General features: G+C 44.1%; 1 pseudogene; it reads right to left on the bottom strand.

The window, feature by feature from the left end:
• Window positions 1–360: 360 nt before the first annotated feature.
• On the bottom strand, window positions 361–4,443 carry LOC118664098 (annotated as a pseudogene).
• Window positions 4,444–10,828: the final 6,385 nt, after the last annotated feature.

Here is a 10,828-nt window from a genome sequence, read left to right on the forward strand (position 1 = left end):
TTGTTTCCAGGCAGTTTTCTCTCTCTCTCTCTCTCTCTCTCTCTCTTTTGCAATTGGCCTTCCTTTAGTCCCACTGCCCCCTCCATGACCCCACCCTACCTTCAGTCTTCAGGAACTGCCCCAAGACCCACATTTCTGTAGAGTTTAAAGTTCTGTGAGGTAGAGCATTCCTTTCAATGGGATCTAGAATTTGTGGGGTTGCAGAATTTTACTGACTAGACACTGGAAATCTGAAGAAGTCAGTTGCTTGGAGCTTGTCTCAAAACCCCAAGGGAATTCTGAGCTCTATAAGGCCCAGAGATCTGGAACTGTTGGAAGCCTGAGATAGGTTTAAGGCAGAAGGTGACCACGATGATGTCGTTATAGCTTGAAGGTGTATGCAATAAAGTCACTACACTGGAGCAGTGCATACTGGTTGGAGTCTGCAGCTGCAACACATAGAAGTTGGCCACGTTCATGATGGTGGCTCTGAAGTGGGTGGTCACATGCACACCCTCATGCGAGGTGAAGCTAACCTGGCGACCCACGATGGCCAGCAGGCTGCGGAGGTAGCGTTCCTGGAGGATGGCTTTGGCCTGCTGTTCATAGGATTCCTGACATTCACGAACTACAGGAGACTCTGGGTGCCCTATGTCCATCAGGGGCAAAGCCTCTGCTCAAGCCCTCGGGGCCCCAGGAGAGCTGGCACACAGGCACCGGACTAGTCAGTGGAGTCTGCGTTGTCCAGGCTGATGATGGACCAAAGAACTACTGGCTCTGGATTTGGTGGTAGACCCTGAGAGACGACCAGTTGATGTCTTTCAGGCCAGGAGAGATGGTGCTAGGAAGGTTCAGACCATCCAAGGACTGTATGCTGGCGCCCCGACTTCTGCTGGTGTCCCTCCTCCCTGCGGCAGAGGCTGGGGTGGACCATGAGCTGCCCAGCCTGCGTTCTGCCATGGACGCAGCCACCCCATATTTTATTTCCTTCTTAATCTTGTTGGCAACCCATTCATTGTTTAATAACAGGTTATTTACCCTCCATGTGTTTGAATGTTTGGGTGTTTTTACTGTAGTTGAGTTCTAATTTCATTCCACTGTGATCTGAGAAGATGCTTGATATGATTTCAATCTTCTTGAACTTGTAGAGACTTGTTTTGTGTCCTAACATGTGGTCTATCTTTGTGAATGATCTATGGGATCTTGAGAAGAATGTATATTCTGTAGCTTTGGAGTGAAATGTTCTATAAATGTCAAATAAATCGATCTGACCCAGTGTATCCTTTAGAGTCACTGTTTCCTTGTTAATGTTTTGTTTGGAAGATCTATCCATTGAAGTCAGCGGGGTGTTAAAGTCCCCTATTTTGACTGTATTCTTGTCAATATCTCCCTTAAAATCCTCTAGAAGTTTTTTTTTTTTTTAAATATATTTTATTGATTTTTTACAGAGAGGAAGGGAGAGGGATAGAGAGTTCAAAACATCGATGAGAGAGAAACATCTATCAGCTGCCTCCTGCATACTCCCCACTGGGTATGTGCCTGCAACCAAGGTACATGCCCTTGACCAGAGTCGAACCTGGGACCCTTGAGTCCGCAGACCGACGCTCTATCCACTGAGCTAAACTGGTTAGGGCTAGAAGGTTCTTTGTTGTTGTTGTTGTTGTTTGTTTTTAATATATTTAGGTCAGCGGTTCTCAGCCTGTGGGTTGTGACCCCTTTGGCGGTCAAACGACCCTTTCACAGGGGTCATCTGAGACCATCCTGCATATCAGATATTTACATTACGCTTCATAACAGTAGCAACATTACAGTTATGAAGTAGCAATGAAAATAATTTTATGGTTGGGTCACAACATGAGGAACTGTATTTAAAGGGCCAGAAGGTTGAGAACCACTGATTTAGGCGCTCCTATATTGGGTGCATATATGTTTACTAGGGTTATATCCTCTTGTTGGATCAATTCCTTTAGTATTATGTAGTGACCTTTGTTGTCTCTTGTCATGGCCTTCATTTTGAAGTCTATTTTGTTGGATATGAATATTGCTACTCCAATTTCTTCTCTTTTCCATTAGCATGAAAATTTTCTTTCTATCCCTTCACTCTCATCCTGTGTGTGTCTTTTGTTCTGAGGTGGGTCGCTGTAGATAGTATATATTTGGGTCATGTTTTTGTATTCATTCAACTACACTAGGCCTTTTGATTGGAACATAAAATCCATTTACATTTAGAGTTATTATTATTGTTATTATTATTTAAAATCTTTATTGTTCAGATTATTACAGATGTTCCTCTTTTTCCCCCCCATAACTCCCCTCCACCCGGTTCCCACCCCACTCCAGGCCTACCGCACCCCCTGCCCCACTGACCTCGTCCATAGGTGTAAGCTATTTGTCCAATCTCTTCCTGCATCCCCTTCAACCCCTTCCTCCCAAGAATTGTCAGTCTGCTCCCTTTCCATCCCCCTGATTCTATTATATTCACCAGTCTGTTCTGTTCATCAGGTTTTTTATTCATTTGATTTTCAGGTTGATAGATATGTATTTGTTGTCACTTTGTTGTTCATAATTTTTTATCTTTACCTTTTTCTTCTTCTTCCTCTTCTTAAAGGATACCTTTCAGCATTTCATATAGTACTGGTTTGGTGTTAATGAACTCCTTTAGCTTTTTCTTTTTGTCTGTGAAGCTCTTTATCTGACCTTCAATTCTAAATGATAGCTTTGCTGGGTAGAGTAATCTTGGTTGTAAGTTCTTGCTATTCATCACTTTGTATATTTCTTACCACTCCCTTCTGGCCTGTATAGTTTTTGTTGAGAAATCCACTGACAGTCGTATGAATACTCCCTTGTAGGTAACTAACTGTTTTTCTCTTACTTCTTTTAAGATTCGCTCTTTGTCTTTTGCCCTTGGCATTTAAATTATGATGTGTCTTGGTGTGGTCTTCTTTGGATTCCTCTTGTTTGGCGTTCTCTGTGCTTCCTGGACTTGTAAGTCTATTTCTTTCACCAGGTAGGGGAAGTTTTCTGTCATTATTTCTTCAAATAGGTTTTCAATATCTTGCTCTCTTCTTCTGGCACCCCCATAATTCGGATGTTGGTACACTTGAAGCTGTCCCAGAGGCTCCTTACACTATCTTCATATTTTTGGATTCTTTTTTCTTTTCTGGTTGGGTGTTTTTTGCTTTTTCATATTTCAAATCTTTGACTTGATTCTTGGGATCCTCTAGTGTGCTGTTGGATCCCTGTATAATATTTTTTATTTCAGTCAGTGTATGCTTAATTTCTGATTGTTCCTTTTTAATACCCTTGAGGGTCTCACTAAATTTCTCGGAGGTTTCTAGAAGATTCTTGAATAATTTTATAACCGTGGTTTTGAACTCTATATCCAGTATTTTGCTTTCATTCATCTCTTTCATTTGTGACTTGTTTCTTTGCCTCTGCATTTTGGCTGCTTCGCTGTGTTTGTTTCTATGCATTGGGTAGCTGCTAAGTCTCCTTGAGTTGATAGAGTATCCTTTTGTGGTAGGTGTCCTATAGGGCCCAGTGGCTCAGCCTCCCCAGTTATCTGAGGTGGACGCTCTTGGTGCACCCCTTTGTAGGCTGTTTGCACAGTCTTGTTGTAATTAACCCTTGATTGCTGTTGGTATCACTGTGAGGAATTGACCTCCAGGCCAATTGGCTGTGATGTCCAGCTGTGTCTACACTGGAAGATCTGTTGTGCAGGAGACACCCTTATGGGGCAGGACTTGCTTCAGTGGGGCTTTGGCGCTCACTGAGTCTGCCCCTTGAGTGTGTCTCTTATGGATGTGAAGAGTTGCAATCTGGTATGGTCTCACTCTGACCACTGGGTACACTGGCTCTTGGATCTCCAAGGAGGTGCAAGGTCAGCCACTGTCTGGGCTGTCCAGCAGGAGCTACAGAGATATCTGCAGATTCCTCCTCTTTGTATGGGGTTTGGAGGTGCCCAGATGAGGCCCAGCTATGAAGCAAGGGAGGCTGCGGCTGCTGGGCCTTGGGCCTTCTTTTGGAAGCTTTAGGGCTCTCGGACCCAGTTTCAGTTTGACAGGTTTTATATGGAGAAAAGACAGGCCATTCATATGCAAAAGCCGATGCACACAGCTTGGGTGGGGTTGTAAATTGGGTGGGGCGGGGTCTCTGGGAATCACCAGGGCAGAGCAAAGAGCAATGGCTCCCAGTCAGCCCTGCCCTGTGTCTCAGTGTCTTGAGCCCTGGTGCAGGAACAATGATCTCTGCGAGCACCTCTGAGAGAAAGCCGCCCTTGCATTCCTGTCCCAATGCCAGACACTCCAGTTTCTCCCCATTTGTGTCTGGGTCCCCCAAAGTCTCACCCAGAACTGGAGTTTAGAGCAATTTGGAGCTTGTATCTCCTTCTCAATTAAAAGAGCAGCACATCCAGGTGCCAGCACTTTCTGTGTCTCCCCACCTCTTACCAGTCTCAATGAGCATTCTTCACCTCTCTAGTTGTGAAACTTCCACTCAGCCAGCTTTTCTGTGGTTCTGGGTGGTCGTTGTTCTGTCTTTTAGTTGTAATTTTGATGTGGTTGTGAGAGGCAGCAAATATAGGTGTTTACCTATGCTGCCATTTTGGTTCTTCTTCTCTAGGGTTATTATTGATAGGTACTTATTTATAGTCATTTTTATTCTGTATGCCTAGGTTTCTGTTTCATCTTCTCATTACAGCAGTCCCTTTAGCATTTTTTAAAATATATTTTATTGATTTTTTACAGAGAGGAAGGGAGAGGGATAGAGAGTTAGAAACATCGATGAGATTGAAACATCGATCAGCTGCCTCCTGCACACTCCCTACTGGGGATGTGCCCGCAACCCAGGCACATGCCCTTGACCGGAATCGAACCTGGGGCCCTTGAGTCGGCAGGCTGACGCTCTATCCACTGAGCCACACTGGTTGGGCGGTTTAGCATTTCTTGTAATGCTGACTTGGTGGTGATGAACTCCGTTAGCCTTTTGTTGTTGTTGTTCATGAAGCTCTTTATTTGACTGCCTATTTTGAATGATAGCCTTGCTGGATACAGTAATCTTGGTTTCAGATCCTTGCTTTTCATTACCTTGAGAACTTCACTCCTTCTGGCCTATAGAGTTTCTGATGAGAAATCAGCTAACAGCCTTATGGGAGTTCCTTTGTAGGTAACAGTTTGCTTTTCTCTTGCTGCCTTTAAGATTCTCTCTTTGTCTTTTATTTTTGGCATTTTAATTATGTGTCTGGGTGTGGGCCTGCTTGGATTCTTCTTTGTTGAGTTTTCTATGCCTCCTAAACTTGTGTGACTTTTTCTCTCACCATGTTTGGGAAGTTTTCTGCCATTATTTCTTCAACACATTCTCTATCCCTTTCTATCTTTCTGCCTCTTCTGACACACCTGTTCTAATATTTTTATGTTTCACATTGTCCTACAGCTCCCTTAAGCTGTCCTCCTGTTTTTTAATTGTTTTTCTTTTTTTTTTCTTTTTGGCTCTCTGATTGAGTGATTCTTTCAATCCTGTCTTCTAATTCACCGATCTGATCCTCAGCTTCTCCTAATCTGCTGTGTATTTCTTCCAATGTGCTCTTTATTGTTGTTATGTCATTCTTTATTTCTGTTTTCATAGTTACTATATCTTTTCTCATGCTGTTGAGCATCTTTACCATCATTACTCTAAACTCTGTTTCAGATAAGTTTCTTATCTCTTTCATTTATCTCTTCTTCTGGAGAATTCTCTTGTTCTTTCATTTGGGGGTTGTTTCTTTAGCTCCTCATTTTACATGCCTGTTTGGGTTTGTGACTATGTATTAGGTAGATCTGCTATGCCTCTCAATCTCTAGAGCAGGACAGTATTAAACACTGTTTCTGACTAATTAGATCAGGCAAAGACTCAAAGCCTCCAGAGACCACCTCTGCCTACAGACTGATAGGGTTCTGATTTGAATTGCTCTCAGGCCATCATCTTCAGTTGTGATGAGAGTTTTTTTCAACAGGGTGGGGCAGTTGCTTCTGCTTGGAGGCTAATTGTTAGTTTTAGGAACTCCGCAGCATGGGGCAAAGTGTTTTCCAATAGAGTGGGTCAGCTATCTTTTCCCCAGGCAAGGTCTTCTGTATAGCAAATGTCTGTATGGGAAAGATGTCCTCTGCTGTGTGAGGGAATGACTCAGCACAGGAAACCAGTGGTGTCTGCCTTCTGAGCTCTAACCCCTGAGTTCCTAATCTTGGCTTCTGCTCACACAGCTCCAGTCCACTCTGCTCTCCCTCTGCTGGTGCACAAGTTGAGTGGCTCCCCAGGGAATTTTTAGAGTTGGCCCTTTTAGAGGGTACCTGAATTTCCAGCCGTCTCTCCCTGGCAGACAGCAACCCCACTGCTTTTCACAGCCAGATGTTATGTGGGTACCCTTCTCATTTCTGGTGCTCTCTGCTGGGAGGCCCAGCTTGGGAATTAGATCCTAGAGTTCTCAGTGGAAACTCCCCACAGCTGAGATATCTCTCCTGAACTTTGTTGCTGTCTTTGGGAGCCCTGCAAGCCCTTTCTTTCCTCTGCCCTCCTACCAGTCTCTGTGCAGTCTCCACTTTAGGTCCTCTGTTATTACGGTTCTCTCCAGCGAGTTTGCCTTTGATTATTCAAGAAGTTTTTCTGTATTTTAGTTGTAATTCCAGTTTTCCTTGGAGCATGTCTGTGTAGCATCCACTTACTCTGCTACCATTTTTAATCTCTGGTTTTAGTCTTGAGTAGGCTCAGGCAATGGTCCACAGGTGGGATGAGAGGTTTTCCAAAAGGGTGGGGCAATTGCTTCTACCGGGAGACTAATTGTTATTCTCAGAAATGGGCCTCAGAAACTCAACTGGGTGGAGTAAGGAGTAAGGGTGAGTCAACTGCCTGCCTCCCCAACCCCCAGGCAAAAACTGCCTGAATAACAAAGTTCTGCCTGAGAAAGATGACCTCCTCAGCATGAAGGAACAACTTAGTACAGGCAAGTAGGGTGTCTGCCTTCTGAGTTCTAACCCCAGAGCCCCCAACCCTGACTTCTGCTCACACAGCTCTAGTCCACTCTGCCCTCCTTCTGCTGGAACCCAAGGTGAATGGCTGCACACGAAATGTTGTGCATTGGCCCTTTAAGAGGATGCCTGCATTTCAAGTTGTCTCTTCTTGGCAGACAGTAACCCTGCTGCTTTTCTTTTATTAAAATACTTTAAAAATATGTTTTTATTGATTTCAGAGAAGAAGGGCGAGGAGGAGAGAGATAGAAACATCAATGATGAGAGAGAATCATTGATCGGCTGCCTTCTGCATGTCTCCCACTGAGGATGGAGCCCACAGCCTGGGCATATGCCTTGACTGGGAATCGCACTGTGACCTCTTGGCTCATAGGTTGATGTTCAACCACTGACCCAGGCTGGCCAGGCACCCTGATGCTTTTCACAGCCAGATGTTATGTGACACTTTTCTCAGTTCTGGAGCACTCTGCTGGAGGGCCCAGCTTGGGGTTTATACACCAGAGTTCTCAGTGGCAGACCCCCCAGCTGAGATACATCTCCAGAACTTCCGCTACTGTCTGTGGGAGCCTCCCCAGTCTTTTCGTGCCTCCATCCTTCCTACCTGTCTCTATGAGGCCTCCACTTTCCATCCTTGGTTATCAGGGTTCTCTTCAACTAGTCTTCAGTTGATTATTCAGGATATTTTTTGTATTTTAGTTGTAATTCCAGTTTGGTCTTGGGAGCATATCTGTGTATCATGCACTTACTCCATCGACCTCTCTCATCATTGATGTTTCTATCTCTCTCCTTCTCCCTCCCTCTCTGAAATCAATAAAATATATATATTTTAAAAATATCACTCATGACTTAATATTTTTTTGACTAACATTACTTCCCCCACCCTTTTTTTAAAACTGATCTTGGGTTAAAATGGCTTTCTTTCTTTTTTGAAAAATTAAATTTTTATTGTTCAGATTATTACAGTTGTTCCTCTTTTTCCCCCCCATAGCTCCCCTCCACCCAGTTCCCACCCCACCCTCTGTCCTTACCCCCCCCCCCCCCACTGTCCTCATCCTTAGGTGTACGATTTTGTCCAGTCTCTTCCCGCACCCCCCCACACCCCTTTCCTCCCCAGAATTGTCAGTCCACTCCCTTTCTATGCCCCTGATTCTATTCTATTCACCAGTTTATTCTGTTCATCAGATTATTTATTCACTTGATTTTTAGATTCACTTGTTGATAGATGTGTATTTGTTGTTCATAATTTGTATCTTTACCTTTTTCTTCTTCTTCCTCTTCTTAAAGGATACCCTTCAGCATTTCATATAATACTGGTTTGGTGGTGATGAACTCCTTTAGCTTTTTCTTATCTGTGAAGCTCTTTATCTGACCTTCAATTCTGAATGATAGCTTTGCTGGGTAGAGTAATCTTGGTTGTAGGTTCTTGCTATTCATCACTTTGGATATTTCTTGCCACTCCCTTCTGGCCTGCATAGTTTCTGTTGAGAAATCAGCCGACAATCTTATGGGTACTCCCTTGTAGGTAACTGACTTTTTTTCTCTTGCTGCTTTTAAGATTCTCTCTTTGTCTTTTGCCCTTGGCATTTAAATTATGATGTGTCTTGGTGTGGTCTTCTTTGGATTCCTTTTGTTTGGGGTTCTCTGTGCTTCCTGGACTTGTAAGTCTATTTCTTTCACCAGGTAGGGGAAGTTTTCTGTCATTATTTCTGCAAATAGGTTTTCAATATCTTGCTCTCTCTCTTCTTCTGGCACCCCCATAATTTGGATGTTGGTATGCTTGAAGTTGTCCCAGAGGCTCCTTACACTATCTTCATATTTTTGATTCTTTTTTCTTTTTTCTTTTCTGGTTGGGTGTTTTTTGCTTCTTCGTATTTCATATCTTTGACTTGATTCTTGGGATCCTCTAGTCTGCTGTTGGATCTCTGTATAATATTCTTTATTCTTTATTAAGTGTATGCTTTATTTCTAGTTGGTTCTTTTTCATAACCTCGAGGGTCTCACTAGATTTATTGAGGTCTCACTAAATTTATCTGTGGTTTCTAGAGAATTCTTGAAAAACCTTAAAAGTGTGGTTTTGAACTCTATATCCAGTAGTTTGCTTTCCTCCATTTCTGTCATTTGTGACCTGTATCTTTGTCTCTGCATTTTGGCTGCGTCCCTGTGTTGATAGAGTGGCTTTGTGTGCTAGGGTCCTATAGGGCCCAGTGGCTCAGCCTCCCCAATTACCTGAGGTAGACACTCTTCCTGGACCCTTTTGTGGGCTTTGTGCACAGTCTTGTAGTTAAGCCTTGATTGTTGTAAGTTTCACTGGGAGGAATTGACCTCCAGGCCGATTGGCTGTGAGAATCAGCTGTGTCTGCAGTGGGAGAACTTCTGTGCGGGAGACACCCTTCTGGGGCAAGACTTGCTTCAGTGGTGCTTTGGTGCTCACTGAGTCTGCCCCCTGAGTGTGTCCCTTATGGATCTGAGGAGTTGTAATCTGGATGGTCCCCACTCTGACCACTGGGTACACTGGCTCTTGGATCTCTAAGGAGGTGCTAATTTAGCTTCTGCCTGAGGCTACCCAGCAAGAGCTACAGAGAGATCTGCAGATTCCTCTTCTTTGTTTGGGGTTTGGAGGTGCCCAGATGAGGCCCAGCTGTGAAGCAATGCAGGCTGCTGTGGGGCCTTGGCCTTCTTTTAGATGTTCTGGGTCTCTCTGACCCAGCTGCAGTTTGTTAGGTAATTTTAGATTGCAAAGGGCCAGGCCATTCATATCCAAAAGCCTCTGAGCACAGCTTGGGTGGGGCGGGGTCTCAGGGAATCAACAGGGCGGAGCAAACAACTATGGCTGATCCTTAGCCCTGCCCTAAGAGGCCCCGGGTCTCAGTGTCCCAAGGTAATTGCTACAAGCACATCTGAGAGAAAGCTGCCTTTAAGTTCCTTCCAATGTCCGATAGTCCAGTTTCACCCTGTATGAGTCTGGGACCCCCGAGACTCACCCGGAACTGGACTTCAGAGCAGTTGGGAGCTTGTGTCTCCCTCCCGATTGAAAAAGACAACCGCGTTCTTATTTGCCAGCCCTTTCTGCTTGTGCCTCCGTACCTCTGCACTTTAGTTCCGCACCTCCTCTGAGTCTCAGTGTACTTTTTTCTTTCCTTCTAGTTGTAGAATTTTCACTCAGCCAGCCTTCCTGTGGTTCTGGATGATGCCCGTTTTGTCTTTTAGTTGCATTTTTTTTTTAAACTGGTAGTTTTTTTTTTTTTTAAACATATTTTATTGATTTTTTACAGAGAGGAAGGGAGAGAGACAGAGAGTCAGAAACATCGATGAGAGAGAAACATCGATCAGCTGCCTCCTGCACACCCCCCACTGGGGATGTGCCCACAACCCTGGTACATGCCCTTGACCGGAATCGAACCTGGGACCCTTCAGTCTGCAGGCCGACGCTCTATCCACTGAGCCAAACCGGTTTTGGCTTTTAGTTGCATTTTTTAAGTGGTTCTGCCAGGCAGCAATTTCAGGTGTCTACCTATGCTGCCATCTTGGTTTTTCCGCCAAAATGGCTTTCTTTCTAATGTTCCATCTGAAAATCATTAAAAATTGGTAATCACTTTTCTACCATTGCCTTTCAATTCACTGTTATTTGAAAAATATATTTATTCAATCATTCTATTATGTTCTCCATCCTCTTGAGACCCAGAGTGAGAGGACACCAAGGTGAAAATGCCGCTGTCCTTAGGGGAAAAAATAGCTATTCTAAAAAAGAGACTTTTATTGATTTCAGAGAGGAAGGGAGAAAGAGAGCAAGATAGAAACATCAATGATGAGAGGGAATCATTGCTAGGCTGCCTCCTACACACCCCACACTT

The sequence above is a fragment of the Myotis myotis genome, unplaced genomic scaffold (genome assembly GCF_014108235.1).
Source record: "Myotis myotis isolate mMyoMyo1 unplaced genomic scaffold, mMyoMyo1.p scaffold_m19_p_10, whole genome shotgun sequence".
In the NCBI taxonomy this organism is placed as follows: Eukaryota; Metazoa; Chordata; class Mammalia; order Chiroptera; family Vespertilionidae; genus Myotis; species Myotis myotis.